General features: G+C 50.2%; 1 pseudogene; it reads left to right on the top strand.

Moving 5' to 3' along the window:
* Positions 1-17627, top strand: part of LOC135529387 (netrin receptor DCC-like) — a 197934-nt pseudogene that overhangs the window by 11655 nt on the left and 168652 nt on the right.

Raw genomic sequence — 17627 nt, 5'->3', positions numbered from 1 at the left:
TAGAACAGGTTAGTGAACTCAGCCCCAGAACCAGCTGGATGAGAGGACTGAGGCTTCAGTGTGTTAGTAGAACAGGTTAGTGAACTCAGCCCCAGGACCAGCTGGATGAGGGTCCTGAGGATTCAGTGTGTTAGTAGAACAGGTTAGTGAACTCAGCCCCAGGACCAGCTGGATGAGGGGACTGAGGCTTCAGTGTGTTAGTAGAACAGGTTAGTGAACTCAGCCCCAGAACCAGCTGGATGAGGGTCCTGAGGATTCAGTGTGTTAGTAGAACAGGTTAGTGAACTCAGCCCCAGAACCAGCTGGATGAGAGGACTGAGGCTTCAGTGTGTTAGTAGAACAGGTTAGTGAACTCAGCCCCAGGACCAGCTGGATGAGGGTCCTGAGGATTCAGTGTGTTAGTAGAACAGGTTAGTGAACTCAGGACCAGCTGGATGAGGGGACTGAGGCTTCAGTGTGTTAGTAGAACAGGTTAGTGAACTCAGCCCCAAGACCAGCTAGATGAGGGGACTGAGGCTTCAGTGTGTTAGTAGAACAGGTTAGTGAACTCAGCCCCAGGACCAGCTGGATGAGGGGACTGAGGCTTCAGTGTGTTAGTAGAACAGGTTAGTGAACTCAGCCCCAGGACCAGCTGGATGAGGGTCCTGAGGATTCAGTGGGTTAGTAGAACAGGTTAGTGAACTCAGCCCCAGGACCAGCTGGATGAGGGGACTGAGGCTTCAGTGTGTTAGTAGAACAGGTTAGTGAACTCAGCCCCAGGACCAGCTGGATGAGGGACTGAGGCTTCAGTGTGTTAGTAGAACAGGTTAGTGAACTCAGCCCCAGGACCAGCTGGATGAGGGGACTGAGGCTTCAGTGTGTTAGTAGAACAGGTTAGTGAACTCAGCCCCAGGACCAGCTGGATGAGGGGACTGAGGCTTCAGTGTGTTAGTAGAACAGATTAGTAAACTCAGCCCCAGGACCAGCTGGATGAGGGGACTGAGGCTTCAGTGTGTTAGTAGAACAGGTTAGTGAACTCAGGACCAGCTGGATGAGGGGACTGAGGCGTCAGTGTGTTAGTAGAACAGGTTTGTGAACTCAGCCCCAGGACCATCTGGATGAGGGGACTGAGGCTTCAGTGTGTTAGTAGAACAGATTAGTAAACTCAGCCCCAGGACCAGCTGGATGAGGGGACTGAGGCTTCAGTGTGTTAGTAGAACAGGTTTGTGAACTCAGCCCCAGGACCAGCTGGATGAGGGGACTGAGGCTTCAGTGTGTTAGTAGAACAGGTTTGTGAACTCAGCCCCAGGACCAGCTGGATGAGGGGACTGAGGCTTCAGTGTGTTAGTAGAACAGGTTAGTGAACTCAGCCCCAGGACCAGCTGGATGAGGGTCCTGAGGATTCAGTGTGTTAGTAGAACAGGTTAGTGAACTCAGCCCCAGGACCAGCTGGATGAGGGTCCTGAGGCTTCAGTGTGTTAGTAGAACAGGTTAGTGAACTCAGCCCCAGGACCAGCTGGATGAAGGGACTGAGGCTTCAGTGTGTTAGTAGAACAGGTTAGTGAACTCAGCCCCAGGACCAGCTGGATGAGGGTTAGTAGAACGGGTTAGTGAACTCAGCCCCAGGACCAGCTGGACGAGGGGACTGAGGCTTCAGTGTGTTAGTAGAACAGGTTAGTGAACTCAGCCCCAGGACCAGCTGGATGAGGGTTAGTAGAACGGGTTAGTGAACTCAGCCCCAGGACCAGCTGGACGAGGGGACTGAGGCTTCAGTGTGTTAGTAGAACAGGTTAGTGAACTCAGCCCCAGATCCAGCTGGATGAGGGGACTGAGGCTTCAGTGTGTTAGTAGAACAGGTTAGTGAACTCAGCCTCAGGACCAGCTGGATGAGGGGACTGAGGCTTCAGTGTGTTAGTAGAACAGGTTAGTGAACTCAGCCTCAGGACCAGCTGGATGAGGGGACTGAGGCTTCAGTGTGTTAGTAGAACAGGTTAGTGAACTCAGCCCCAGGACCAGCTGGATGAGGGTCCTGAGGATTCAGTGTGTTAGTAGAACAGGTTAGTGAACTCAGCCCCAGGACCAGCTGGATGAGGGGACTGAGGCTTCAGTGTGTTAGTAGAACAGGTTAGTGAACTCAGGACCAGCTGGATGAGGGGACTGAGGCTTCAGTGTGTTAGTAGAACAGGTTAGTGAACTCAGCCCCAGGACCAGCTGGATGAGGGGAATGAGGCTTCAGTGTGTTAGTATAACAGGTTAGTGAACTCAGCCCCAGGACCAGCTGGATGAGGGGACTGAGGCTTCAGTGTGTTAGTAGAACAGGTTAGTGAACTCAGCCCCAGGACCAGCTGGATGAGGGGACTCTTTTCTTTGCTCAGCCCTTGGCATTGCAGGGCTTGGTAATGATATGAGAGGGGGTCACTGTATTTTAGATGTTTCCAAACTTAATTGCTCTTTTATGAGTTTTTATTATTAGTGGATATTGGCCTAATTCTGCCCTGCATCCATTGTTTGTAGTTCTCCTCTGGACATGTAGGAGAATCTTACAGATCTCTGCATGCAGGGTTTCAATGGGGTGTTTGTCCCATTTGATGAAATCTTGTTTTGCAAGTGGACCCCACACCTTGCTGCCATAAAGTGCAATTGGTTCAATGACGCAATCAATTTGTTTTAGCCATTTGTAATAGGTATTTCAATTTGAATTAGCTTGTTAATGACGTAGAATGCCCTGCGTGCTTTCTCTCTCTGTTCATTCACTGCCTCATTAAGGTGGCCAGTTGAGCTTATCTTAACCCTCAGTAATTGTAGTGTGTACAGTACTCTATATATTTAAACCTCAGTAATTGTAGTGTGTACAGTGCTCTATATATTTAAACCTCAGTAATTGTAGTGTGTACAGTACTGTGGGGTATATATTTAAACCTCAGTAATTGTAGTGTGTACAGTACTCTATATATTTAAACCTCAGTAATTGTAGTGTGTGCAGTACTCTATATATTTAAACCTCAGTAATTGTAGTGTGTACAGTACTCTATATATTTAAACCTCAGTAATTGTAGTGTGTGCAGTACTCTATATATTTAAACCTCAGTAATTGTAGTGCGTGCAGTACTCAATATATTTAAACCTCAGTAATTGTAGTGTGTATTGTACTCTATATATTTAAACCTCAGTAATTGTAGTGTGTACAGTACTCTATATATTTAAACCTCAGTAATTGTAGTGTGTGCAGTACTCTATATATTTAAACCTCAGTAAGTGTAGTGTGTACAGTACTCTATATATTTAAACCTCAGTTATTGTAGTGTGTACAGTACTCTATATATTTAAACCTCAGTAATTGTAGTGTGTACAGTGCTCTATATATTTAAACCTCAGTAATTGTAGTGTGTGCAGTACTCTATATATGTTGTACTAATTGAGAACTTTGGTCTAATTCCCTGAGATCTGGATCTTCTCTGGAAAATCATTATTTTATTATTTTTAGGGTTTACTGCCAGGGCCCAGGTCTGGCACTACTGCTCTAGCAGGTCCAAGCTCTGCTGTAGGCCATGTGCTGTGGGGGTTTACTGCCAGGGCCCAGGTCTGGCACTACTGCTCTAGCAGGTCCAAGCTCTGCTGTAGGCCATGTGCTGTGGGGTTTACTGCCAGGGCCCAGGTCTGGCACTACTGCTCTAGCAGGTCCAAGCTCTGCTGTAGGCCATGTGCTGTGGGGGTTTACTGCCAGGGCCCAGGTCTGGCACTACTGCTCTAGCAGGTCCAAGCTCTGCTGTAGGCCATGTGCTGTGGGGGTTTACTGCCAGGGCCCAGGTCTGGCACTACTGCTCTAGCAGGTCCAAGCTCTGCTGTAGGCCATGTGCTGTGGGGGTTTACTGCCATGGCCCAGGTCTGGCACTACTGCTCTAGCAGGTCCAAGCTCTGCTGTAGGCCATGTGCTGTGGGGGTTTACTGCCAGGGTCCAGGTCTGGCACTACTGCTCTAGCAGGTCCAAGCTCTGCTGTAGGCCATGTGCTGTGGGGGTTTACTGCCAGGGCCCAGGTCTGGCACTACTGCTCTAGCAGGTCCAAGCTCTGCTGTAGGCCATGTGCTGTGGGGGTTTACTGCCAGTGCCCAGGTCTGGCACTACTGCTCTAGCAGGTCCAAGCTCTGCTGTAGGCCATGTGCTGTGGGGGTTTACTGCCAGGGCCCAGGTCTGGCACTACTGCTCTAGCAGGTCCAAGCTCTGCTGTAGGCCATGTGCTGTGGGGGTTTACTGCCAGGGCCCAGGTCTGGCACTACTGCTCTAGCAGGTCCAGGCTCTGCTGTAGGCCATGTGCTGTGGGGGTTTACTGCCAGGGCCCAGGTCTGGCACTACTGCTCTAGCAGGTCCAAGCTCTGCTGTAGGCCATGTGCTGTGGGGGGTTTACTGCCAGGGCCCAGGTCTGGCACTACTGCTCTAGCAGGTCCAAGCTCTGCTGTAGGCCATGTGCTGTGGGGTTTACTGCCAGGGCCCAGGTCTGGCACTACTGCTCTAGCAGGTCCAGGCTCTGCTGTAGGCCATGTGCTGTGGGGGTTTACTGCCAGGGCCCAGGTCTGGCACTACTGCTCTAGCAGGTCCAAGCTCTGCTGTAGGCCATGTGCTGTGGGGGTTTACTGCCAGGGCCCAGGTCTGGCACTACTGCTCTAGCAGGCTCTGCTGTAGGCCATGTGCTGTGGGGGTTTACTGCCAGGGCCCAGGTCTGGCACTACTGCTCTAGCAGGTCCAGGCTCTGCTGTAGGCCATGTGCTGTGGGGGTTTACTGCCAGGGCCCAGGTCTGGCACTACTGCTCTAGCAGGTCCAGGCTCTGCCGTAGGCCAGGTGCTGTGGGGGTTTACTGCCAGGGCCCAGGTCTGGCACTACTGCTCTAGCATGTCCAGGCTCTGCTGTAGGCCATGTGCTGTGGGGGTTTACTGCCAGGGCCCAGGTCTGGCACTACTGCTCTAGCAGGTCCAGGCTCTGCTGTAGGCCATGTGCTGTGGGGGTTTACTGCCAGGGCCCAGACCTGGCAGTACTGCTCTAGCAGGTCCAGGCTCTGCTGTAGGCCATGTGCTGTGGGGGTTTACTGTCAGGGCCCAGGTCTGGCACTACTGCTCTAGCAGGTCCAAGCTCTGCTGTAGGCCATGTGCTGTGGGGGTTTACTGCCAGGGCCCAGGTCTGATTGTACTGCTCTAGCAGGTCCAGGCTCTGCTGTAGGCCATGTGCTGTGGGGGTTTACTGCCAGGGTCCAGGTCTGGCAGTACTGCTATAGCAGGTCCAGGCTGCTGTAGGCCATGTGCTGTGGGGGTTTACTGCCAGGGCCCAGGTCTGGCAGTACTGCTATAGCAGGTCCAGGCTGCTGTAGGCCATGTGCTGTGGGGGTTTACTGCCAGGGCCCAGGTCTGGCACTACTGCTATAGCAGGTCCAGGCTGCTGTAGGCCATGTGCTGTGGGTGTTTACTGCCAGGGCCCAGGTCTGGGAGTACTGCTCTAGCAGGTCCAGGCTCTGCTGTAGACCATGTGCTGTGGGGGTTTACTGCCAGGGCCCAGGTCTGACAGTACTGCTCTAGCAGGTCCAGGCTCTGCTGTAGGCCATGTGCTGTGGGTGACAGCAGTCATAGGTCATCTGTGAATTGTAGGCATTTAACCTCTGAACTGTGGAGACTAACGCCAGGAGCTGAGGATCTCAATTCAATTCAAGTCAAGGGCTTTATTGGCATGGGAAACATGTGTTAACATTACCAAAGCAAGTAAGGTAAACAATAAAAATTAACAGTAGACATCACACATACAGAAGTTTCAAAACAATAAAGACATTACAAATGTCATATTATATATATACAGTGTTTTACAATGTACAAATGGTTAAAGGACACAAGATAAAATAAATAAGCATAGATATGGGTTGTATTTACAATGGTGTGTGTTCTTTCCCTCTATCTTTCTTGTTCTATTTTTGCATATTGGGAGTTTTTGGTGCATGCTGGGAGTGTTTGGTGCATGCCGGGAGTGTTTGGTGCATGCCGGGAGTGTTTGGTGCATGCTGGGAGTGTTTGGTGCATGCTGGGAATTGATTGAGTGAGTTAGATCACCTCTGTGTTTTCTTTCTTGGTGGTTCCCTTTTTATTGTTTGGTAGAATTAGTTGTATTTCTTGTTGGAATTGCCCTGGATTTGGTTGGGATGGAGACGCCGTCCCTGTCACGCCGTCCCTGTCACGCCGTCCCTGTCACGCCGTCCCTGTCACGCCGTCCCTGGCACGCCGTCCCTGTCACGCCGTCCCTGTCACGCCCGTCCCTGTCACGCCGACCCTGTCACGCCGTCCCTGTCACGCCGTCCCTGTCACGCCGACCCTGTCACGCCGACCCTGTCACGCCGTCCCTGGCACGCCGTCCCTGTCACGCCGTCCCTGTCACGCCCGTCCCTGTCACGCCGTCCCTGTCACGCCGACCCTGTCACGCCGTCCCTGTCACGCCCGTCCCTGTCACGCCGACCCTGTCACGCCGTCCCTGTCACGCCGTCCCTGGCACGCCGTCCCTGTCACGCCGTCCCTGTCACGCCAACCCTGTCACGCCGTCCCTGTCACGCCGTCCCTGTCACGCCGACCCTGTCACGCCGATCCTGTCACGCCGTCCCTGGCACGCCGTCCCTGTCACGCCGTCCCTGTCACGCCGTCCCTGGCACGCCGTCCCTGGCACGCCGTCCCTGTCACGCCGAGCTGGGGGAGATCAAGGGGAGATGGGGGAGATCAAGGAGCTGGGGGAGATCAAGGAGCTGGGGAAGTTCAAGGAGCAGGGGGAGATCAAGGAGCAGGAGGAGTTCAAGTAGCTGGGGGAGTTCAAGGAGCTGGGGGAGATCAAGGAGCTGGGGAAGTTCAAGGAGCTGGGGGAGATCAAGGAGCTGGGGGAGATCAATGAGATGGGGAAGTTCAAGGAGCAGGGGGAGATCAAGGAGCTGGGGGAGTTCAAGGAGCTAGGGGAGTTCAAGGAGATGGGGGAGTTCAAGGAGATTGGGGAGTTCAAGGAGATGGGGGAGATCAAGGAGCTGGGGAAGTTCAAGGAGCTGGGGGAGTTCAAGGAGCTGAGGAGATCAAGGAGCTTGGGGAGATCAAGGAGGTGGGGGAGTTCAATTAGATGGGGAGTTCAAGGAGCTTGGGGAGATCAAGGAGCTGGGGAGATCAAGGAGCTGGGGAAGTTCAAGGAGCTGGGGAAGTTCAAGGAGATTGGGGAGATCAATGAGCTGGGGAAGTTCAAGGAGATGGGGGAGTTCAAGGAGCTGAGAAGATCAAGGAGCTTGGGGAGATCAAGGAGCTGGGGGAGATTGAGGCTCTTGGGGAGATCAAGGAGATGGGGGAGTTCAAGGAGATGGGGGAGTTCAAGGAGCTTGGGAAGTTCAAGGAGCTGGGGAAGTTCAAGGAGCTGGGGAGTTCAAGGAGCTGAGAAGATCAAGGAGCTTGGGGAGATCAAGGAGCTGGGGAGTTCAAGGAGACGGGGCAGTTCAAGGAGCTGGGGGAGTTCAATGAGCTAGGGGAGTTCAGGGAGCTGGGGGAGTTCAAGGAGGTGGTGGAGTTCAAGGAGCTGGGGGAGTTCAAGGAGCTGGGGGAGTTCAAGGAGCTGGGGTAGATCAAGGAGCTGGGGGAGTTCAAGGAACTGGGGGAGATTGAGGCTCTTGGGGAGATCAAGGAGATGGGGGAGTTCAAGGAGATGTGGGAGTTCAAGGAGCTTGGGAAGTTCAAGGAGCTGGGGGAGTTCAAGGAGCTTGGGGAGTTCAAGGAGCTGGGGGAGATCAAGGAGCTGTGGGAGATCAAGGAGCTGGGGGAGTTCAAGGAGCTGTGGGAGATCAAGGAGCTGGGGGAGTTCAAGGAGCTGTGAGAGTTCAAGGAGCTGGGGGAGAAGATAATATGTGTAAATGTCCCATGCTTCTACTCTGGAAGAGGTCAAATCCACGAGGTGGGCGGGGGTGTTTGGTCCAGGGGCCTCCCCAAGAGGCTGTTGGCAATCTTTATATAAACTGCCTATTGAAAAGAGCACAGCTCACCTCCAATGGAGGATAATACATGCAGCCAGAGCTACCAATATGCATCTGGTACACCTGGATCCTACTGTTGGGGAGGGGTGTCCATTCTGCATCTGCTACACCTGGACCCTCCTGTTGGAGAGGGGTGTCCATTCTGCATCTGCTACACCTGGACCCTCCTGTTGGGGAGGGGTGTCCATTCTGCATCTGGTACACCTGGACCCTCCTGTTGGGGAGGGGTGTCCATTCTGCATCTGCTACACCTGGATCCTCCTGTTGGGGAGGGGTGTCCATTCTGCATCTGGTACACCTGGACCCTCCTGTTGGGGAGGGGTGTCCATTCTGCATCTGGTACACCTGGATCCTCCTGTTGGGGAGGGGTGTCCATTCTGCATCTGGTACACCTGGACCCTCCTGTTGGGGAGGGGTGTCCATTCTGCATCTGGTACACCTGGACCCTACTGTTGGGGAGGGGTGTCCATTCTGCATCTGGTACACCTGGACCCTCCTGTTGGGGAGGGGTGTCCATTCTGCATCTGCTACACCTGGACCCTACTGTTGGGGAGGGGTGTCCATTCTGTGTCTGGTACACCTGGATCCTCCTGTTGGGGAGGGGTGTCCATTCTGCATCTGGTACACCTGGACCCTCCTGTTGGGGAGGGGTGTCCATTCTGCATCTGGTACACCTGGACCCTCCTGTTGGGGAGGGGTGTCCATTCTGCATCTGGTACACCTGGACCCTCCTGTTGGGGAGGGGTGTCCATTCTGCATCTGCTACACCTGGACCCTACTGTTGGGGAGGGGTGTCCATTCTGCATCTGGTACACCTGGATCCTCCTGTTGGGGAGGGGTGTCCATTCTGCATCTGGTACACCTGGACCCTCCTGTTGGGGAGGGGTGTCCATTCTGCATCTGGTACACCTGGACCCTCCTGTTGGGGAGGGGTGTCCATTCTGCATCTGGTACACCTGGACCCTCCTGTTGGGGAGGGGTGTCCATTCTGTGCTGAGTCTGAAACTCTGGCACATCTGTTCTGACAGTGTCCCAGGTTGGTCGGGATGATTGACCTGATCACAACTTGGTTCTCAGCTCTGGGAGAGGTTTTCTCTTCCCAACTGTTTATATTTGGGCTAAAGTACAGGTTTAGTCGAAGGGGTGTAGTTCTCTTAACTTTGTGTCAGGGGGCAGCTAAACGAGTAATATGGAAGACACAACAGAATGGTGTTCAGGGACAGGGACGTGGTGGGTATGCTGGAGGGGATGTTGACAGTCAGACTGAGGGATGACTTTGCCTTTGAGTGTTTATTGTGTTTATTGTGTTTGTGGGTTCAGATCCAATAAAGTTGTTTTTAAATAAAGTTGTTTCTCTCTCTCTCTCTCTCTCTCTCTACTCTCTCTCTCTCTCTGGTTGAATAAGGCACATATCTCTCCCTCTCTCTCTCTCTCTCTCTCTCTCTCTCTCTCTCTCTCTCTCTCTCTCTCTCTACTCTCTCTCTCTCTCTCTACTCTCTCTGGTTGAATAAGGCACATCTCTCTCTCTCTCTACTCTCTCTCTCTCTGGTTGAATAAGGCACATCTCTCTCTTTCTACTCTCTCTCTCTACTCTCTCTCTGGTTGAATAAGGCACATGTCTCTCTCTCTCTCTCTCTCTACTCTCTCTCTCTGGTTGAATAAGGCACATATCTCTCTCTCTCTGGTTGAATTAGGCACATATCTCTCTCTCTCTCTCTCTCTCTGGTTGAATAAGGCACATATCTCTCTCTCTCTCTCTCTCTGGTTGAATAAGGCACATATCTCTCTCTCTCTCTCTCTGGTTGAATAAGGCACATATCTCTGTCTCTTTCTGTTTCAGAGTGTGGAGGTGAACGGGCAGAGTTATAAGATGGAGGGGCTGAAGAAGTTCACAGAGTACTCGTTGCGTGTCTTGGCACTGAACCGTTATGGCCCTGGGGTCACCACAGAAGACATGAGCATCACCACGCTGTCTGATGGTACGTCAGAACTACACTCACTCTTATTGGTTCACTGTGTAAAGCCCCTTCTCCTATTGGTTCACTGTGTGTAACACCTTCTCTTATTGGTTCACTGTGTGAAACACTCACTCTTATTGGTTCACTGTGTAAAGCACCTTCTCCTATTGGTTCACTGTGTGTAACACCTTCTCTTATTGGTTCACTGTGTGAAACACTCACTCTTATTGGTTCACTGTGTAAAGCACCTTCTCCTATTGGTTCACTGTGTGTAACACCTTCTCTTATTGGTTCACTGTGTGAAACACTCACTCTTATTGGTTCACTGTGTAAAGCACATGCTCCTATTGGTTCACTGTGTGTAACACCTTCTCTTATTGGTTCACTGTGTGAAACACTCACTCTTATTGGTTCACTGTGTAAAGCACCTTCTCTTATTGGTTCATTGATTGAACTACACTGACTCTTATTGGTTCATTTGATAGAACTATAATCAGGTATGGGCAAAAATTGCAAAATAAAATTATAATATAGACATATAAAGTACCGTAAATATCAATGTATCAAAAATAAACTACAAAGTACTCATGTTTTTGTAATGTATTTCACTAAAATATATTTTCAAGTAGTGGGCCTGAACAACAACAACATGATCAGTAAGGTCTGCCCTGGGGCGGCAGTGTACCCTAGTGGTTAGAGCGTTGGACTAGAAACCAGAAGGTTGCAAGTTCAAACCCCCGAGCTGACAAGGTATAAATCTGTTGTTCTGCCACTCAACAGGCAGTTAACCCACAGTTCCTAGGCCGTCATTGACAATAAGAATTTGTTCTTAACTGACTTGGTTAAATAAAGGTAAAATAAAGGTAAAATAAACAAACTGCTTTACTGTTATGACTGTGAGATGCTGTTGTTTATCTGCCCGAGTTGAGCAAGTCACTCAGGATAAGCGTGTCTTGCGAAATTACCAAAATGTTGCTGTTCATTAGGACACTCAATGAAAAAAAAACATAAAAAAAAATAATAAATGTTTTAAACCATTCTACGATAGCCAAACGTTTCCTATTGACTCCAGGTAGACCCTCACTGTTTCAGTCTGGGTTGTTTCTTCTCATTTTGGTGCCAAATGAACAGACCCCTTGCTGGGAATTGGTTTAATATTTACTGAAAGTCTTTCATGCTTTTCACTTCTGATTGCAGTGAGATAAACAGCGACATAATGAATTAAACTTAATCAAGAATTCATTAAATAGTTTATCCTCTATTACTAAATGTCTCATTGCATTTGACACACATGAGTTACTTGCATGTCACCAGTCAATGTGTTTGAGTACCAAATGGCACCCTATTCCCCTATATAGTACACTACTTTTGACCAGACCTTAAGGTGGGGGAATAGAGAATAAGGGGGCCATTTTTTTCGGGGGGGCACTTTCAGTGTATGAATTTTGCACACTTTTATTTTCTCGTTAATCAATTCCTGGCGGTGTCAGTCAACTCTGCCAAACCACATGGCTCCACGTTGGAGTAGTCTGATTACCTGCTCCAGCGCTCTTTAGGAATCAACGGGATATGTGCCAAATGCTACGCCCTATTCCCCTACATAGTGCACTACATTTGACCAGGGCTCCATAGTGGATTTGTTCAAAAGTAGTGCACTATGTAGGGGAATAGGATGGCCACTCGGGACACTTTCACAGACAGTCTCATCAAACCCGCAGATGAAATGAGTCCCGGAGACATTCCCCTGGGACGGCGTCAAATAATCTTGTTCCATTGGCTGCTTCCCTGTGAGCATTTCCTACAGTAAACTACATTAACTGTATAAAGGGGATGTATTGCCCAACCTTCATCCTCCTAAACGCAGACTACCAAACCAATAGAGGAGTTGTACTCCAGACTACCTACCTGTAGAGGGGTTGTACTCCAGACTACCTACCTGTAGAGGGGTTGTACTCCAGACTACCTACCTGTAGAGGGGTTGTACTCCAGACTACCTACCTGTAGAGGGGTTGTACTCCAGACTACCTACCTGTAGAGGGGTTGTACTCCAGACTACCTACCTGTAGAGGGGTTGTACTCCAGACTACCTACCTGTAGAGGGGTTGTACTCCAGACTACCTACCTGTAGAGGGGTTGTACTCCAGACTACCTACCTGTAGAGGGGTTGTACTCCAGACTACCTACCTGTAGAGGGGTTGTACTCCAGACTACCTACCTGTAGAGGGGTTGTACTCCAGACTACCTACCTGTAGAGGGGTTGTACTCCAGACTACCTACCTGTAGAGGGGTTGTACTCCAGACTACCTACCTGTAGAGGGGTTGTACTCCAGACTACCTACCTGTAGAGGGGTTGTACTCCAGACTACCTACCTGTAGAGGGGTTGTACTCCAGACTACCTACCTGTAGAGGGGTTGTACTCCAGACTACCTACCTGTAGAGGGGTTGTACTCCAGACTACCTACCTGTAGAGGGGTTGTACTCCAGACTACCTACCTGTAGAGGGGTTGTACTCCAGACTACCTACCTGTAGAGGGGTTGTACTCCAGACTACCTACCTGTAGAGGGGTTGTACTCCAGACTACCTACCTGTAGAGGGGTTGTACTCCAGACTACCTACCTGTAGAGGGGTTGTACTCCAGACTACCTACCTGTAGAGGGGTTGTACTCCAGACTACCTACCTGTAGAGGGGTTGTACTCCAGACTACCTACCTGTAGAGGGGTTGTACTCCAGACTACCTACCTGTAGAGGGGTTGTACTCCAGACTACCTACCTGTAGAGGGGCTGTACTCCAGACTACCTACCTGTAGAGGGGTTGTACTCCAGACTACCTACCTGTAGAGGGGTTGTACTCCAGACTACCTACCTGTAGAGGGGTTGTACTCCAGACTACCTACCTGTAGAGGGGTTGTACTCCAGACTACCTACCTGTAGAGGGGTTGTACTCCAGACTACCTACCTGTAGAGGGGTTGTACTCCAGACTACCTACCTGTAGAGGGGTTGTACTCCAGACTACCTACCTGTAGAGGGGTTGTACTCCAGACTACCTACCTGTAGAGGGGTTGTACTCCAGACTACCTACCTGTAGAGGGGTTGTACTCCAGACTACCTACCTGTAGAGGGGTTGTACTCCAGACTACCTACCTGTAGAGGGGTTGTACTCCAGACTACCTACCTGTAGAGGGGTTGTACTCCAGACTACCTATCTGTAGAGGGGTTGTACTCCAGACTACCTACCAATAGAGGGGTTGTACTCCAGACTACCTACCTGTAGAGGGGTTGTACTCCAGACTACCTACCTGTAGAGGGGTTGTACTCCAGACTACCTACCTGTAGAGGGGTTGTACTCCAGACTACCTATCTGTAGAGGGGTTGTACTCCAGACTACCTACCTGTAGAGGGGTTGTACTCCAGACTACCTACCTGTATAGGGGTTGTACTCCAGACTACCTACCTGTAGAGGGGTTGTACTCCAGACTACCTACCTGTAGAGGGGTTGTACTCCAGACTACCTACCTGTAGAGGGGTTGTACTCCAGACTACCTACCTGTAGAGGGGTTGTACTCCAGACTACCTACCTGTAGAGGGGTTGTACTCCAGACTACCTACCTGTAGAGGGGTTGTATTCCAGACTACCTACCTGTAGAGGGGTTGTACTCCAGACTACCTACCTGTAGAGGGGTTGTACTCCAGACTACCTACCTGTAGAGGGGTTGTACGCCAGACTACCTACCTGTAGAGGGGTTGTATTCCAGACTACCTACCAATAGAGGGGTTGTACTCCAGACTACCTACCTGAGAGGGGTTGTACTCCAGACTACCTACCTGTAGAGGGGTTGTACTCTACCTAGACTACCTACCTGTAGAGGGGTTGTACTCCAGACTACCTACCTGTAGAGGGGTTGTACTCCAGACTACCTACCTGTAGAGGGGTTGTACTCCAGACTACCTACCTGTAGAGGGGTTGTACTCCAGACTACCTACCTGTAGAGGGGTTGTACTCCAGACTACCTACCTGTAGAGGGGTTGTACTCCAGACTACCTACCTGTAGAGGGGTTGTACTCCAGACTACCTACCTGTAGAGGGGTTGTACTCAGACTACCTACCTGTAGAGGGGTTGTACTCCAGACTACCTACCTGTAGAGGGGTTGTACTCCAGACTACCTACCTGTAGAGGGGTTGTACTCCAGACTACCTACCTGTAGAGGGGTTGTACTCCAGACTACCTACCTGTAGAGGGGTTGTACTCCAGACTACCTACCTGTAGAGGGGTTGTACTCCAGACTACCTACCTGTAGAGGGGGTTGTACTCCAGACTACCTACCTGTAGAGGGGTTGTACTCCAGACTACCTACCTGTAGAGGGGTTGTACTCCAGACTACCTACCTGTAGAGGGGTTGTACTCCAGACTACCTACCTGTAGAGGGGTTGTACTCCAGACTACCTACCTGTAGAGGGGTTGTACTCCAGACTACCTACCTGTAGAGGGGTTGTACTCCAGACTACCTACCTGTAGAGGGGTTGTACTCCAGACTACCTACCTGTAGAGGGGTTGTACTCCAGACTACCTACCTGTAGAGGGGTTGTACTCCAGACTACCTACCTGTAGAGGGGTTGTACTCCAGACTACCTACCTGTAGAGGGGTTGTACTCCAGACTACCTACCTGTAGAGGGGTTGTACTCCAGACTACCTACCTGTAGAGGGGTTGTACTCCAGACTACCTACCTGTAGAGGGGTTGTACTCCAGACTACCTAGAGGGGTTGTACCTGTAGAGGGGTTGTACTCCAGACTACCTACACTCAGAGGACCAGCGTCTGTATCTACCAAGCGTCTGAAAGTAAGAGTATCGATCCTGGATCAGGTTATCTCTCTCTCTCTCTCTCTCTCTTTCTCCCTGTCTCTCTCTCTCTCTCTCTCTCTCCCTCTCTCTCTCTCCCTCTGTCTCTCTCTCTCTCTCTCTCTGTCTCTGTCTCTCTCCCCCTCTCTCCCTCTGTCTCTCTGTCTCTCTCTCTCTCTCTCTCTCTCTCTGTCTCTGTCTCTCTCTCCCTCTCTCCCTCTCTCCCTCTCTCCCTCTCTCTGTCTCTCTCTGTCTCTCTCTGTCTCTCTGTCTCTCTCTCCCTCTCTCTCTCTCTCTCTCTCTCTCTCTCTCTCTCTCTGTCTCTGTCGCTGTCTCTCTCTCTCTCTCTCTCTCTCTCTCTCTCTCTCTCTCTCTCTCTCTCTCTCTCTCTCTGTCTCTGTCTCTGTCTCTGTCTCTGTCTCTCCCTCTCTCCCTCTGTCTCTCTCTCTCTCCCTCTCTCTCTCTCCCTCTCTCTCTCTCTCTCCTTCTCTCTCTCCCTCTCTCTCTCTCTCCCTCTCTCCCTCTCTCCCTCTCTCTCTCTCTCTATCTGTCTCTCTCTCTCTCTCTCTCTCTCTCTCTCTCTCTCTCTCAATTCAATTCAATTCAATTCAATTCAAGGGGCTTTATTGGCATGGGAAACATGTGTTAACATTGCCAAAGCAAGTAAGGTATATAATATATAAAGTGAAATAAACAATAAAAATTAACAGTAGAAATCACACATACAGAAGTTTCAAAACAATAAAGACATTACAAATGTCATATTATATATATATACAGACTTTTTACAATGTGCAAATGGTAAAGGACACAAGATAAAATAAATAAGCATAGATATGTGTTGTATTTACAATGGTGCGTGTTCTTCACTGGTTGCCCTTTTCTCGTGGCAACAGGTCACAAATCTTGCTGCTCTGATGGCACACTGTGGAATTTCACCCAGTAGATATGGGAGTTTTTCAAAATTGGATTTGTTTTCGAATTCTTTGTGGATCTGTGTAATCTGAGGGAAATATGTCTCTCTAATATGGTCATACATTGGGCAGGAGGTTAGGAAGTGCAGCTCAGTTTCCACCTCATTTTGTTTCCACCTCATTTCTCTCTCTCTCTCTCTCTCTCTCTCTCTCTCTCTGCATGCTGGGGGTGATTGGTGCATGCTGGGAATTGTTTGAGTGAAGGAGTGCGTGTGTTGTGGAGAGTTAGATATTCACAACTTTCTTTCGGTTTTCTATTTCTTGGTGGCATTTATTTTGTTTTCTTCTGTGCATGATATTTTTGTTGTGGTAGAATTAAGTATTTTGTTTTTTGTATCGAAATTACCCTGATTTTGGCGGGGATAGCAGCCCGATTGGGGATGCCGTCCCTGTCATTTCGGCACGGCTTTAGGTGTGTTACTGAAGCTGCTGTCACGGTGGAGGAATTTCTGGTCGCCGTAGGAGAGAAGGTGGGATATGAGAATATTGCTTATGCATCCCGGATGAATAAAGCTGTGGTGGTATTTCTTAAAGAAGAGTGTCTGGTTGATCGGATGGTTGAGCATGGCGTACTTCTTAAAGAAGAGTGTCTGGTTGATCGGATGGTTGAGCATGGCGTACTTCTTAAAGAAGAGAGTCTGGTTGACCGTATGGTTGAGCATGGCGTACTTCTTAAAGAAGAGTATTGTTGATCGGATGATTGAGCATGGCGTACTTCTTAAAGAAGAGTGTCTGGTTGATCGGATGGTTGAACATGGTGTACTTCTTTAAGAAGAATGTCTGGTTGATCGTATGGTTGAGCATGGCGTACTTCTTAAAGGAATGTTTATTCAAGTTACGCTGCTTTTTTCTCCGTCAACAACGAAACGATTTCAAATGTACCGCCGTTTATTCCCAATGAGCTGTTGGAGCGCGAGTTATTGCGCTTTGGGAAGTTCGCCAGTTCAATTAAGGTTGTCCCGTTGGGTTGCAAACACCCGGCGTTGAAACAGGTAATGTCGTTTCGGCGACAGGTGTTTATGTTTTTGGACTCACCGGAGCAGACTTTAGAGTTATCGTTTAAAATCAAGTATGACAATAGAATGTATATGGCTTATGCTAGTACGGCTAGTCAACGGTGTTTTGAGTGTGGGGATGTTGGTCATAAGCAACATACTTGCCCGAAAAGGGAGAAGGCAGAGGGAGGGGCACAGGTGGTCATCGTAACGCCTGGGCCCACTGATGTAGGGAGAGGTGAGCCGACAGCATGTGGAGCTAGGCTCCCAGTTAGTGGAGGAGATGCCCACTATGAGTAGTGATGTTCATGTGGAGCTAGGCTCCCAGGTAGTGGAGGAGATGCCCACTATGAGTAGTGATGTTCATGTGGAGCTAGTCTCCCAGGTAGTGGAGGAGATGCCCAGTATGAGTAGTGATGTTCATGTGGGGCTAGACTCCCAGTTAGTGGAGGAGATGCCCACTATGAGTAGTGATGTTCATGTGGAGCTAGGCTCCCAGGTAGTGGAGGAGATGCCCACTATGAGTAGTGATGTCCATGTGGAGCTAGTCTCCCAGGTAGTGGAGGAGATGCCCAGTATGAGTAGTGATGTTCATGTGGAGCTAGGCTCCCAGTTAGTGGAGGAGATGCCCACTACGAGTAGTGATGTTCAGGTGGGGCTAGACTCCCAGGTAGTGGAGGAGATTCCCACTATGAGTAGTGATGCTCAGGTGGGGCTAGTCTCCCAGGTAGTGGAGGAGATTCCCACTATGAGTAGTGATGTTCAGGTGGGGCTAGGCTCCCAGGTAGTGGAGGAGATTCCCACTATGAGTAGTGATGTTCAGGTGGGGCTAGGCTCCGAGGTAGTGGAGGAGATGCCCA

Source organism: Oncorhynchus masou, unplaced genomic scaffold, assembly GCF_036934945.1.
Source record: "Oncorhynchus masou masou isolate Uvic2021 unplaced genomic scaffold, UVic_Omas_1.1 unplaced_scaffold_1155, whole genome shotgun sequence".
Taxonomy (NCBI): domain Eukaryota; kingdom Metazoa; phylum Chordata; class Actinopteri; order Salmoniformes; family Salmonidae; genus Oncorhynchus; species Oncorhynchus masou.
This window is presented reverse-complemented; position numbering and strand designations above follow the sequence as displayed.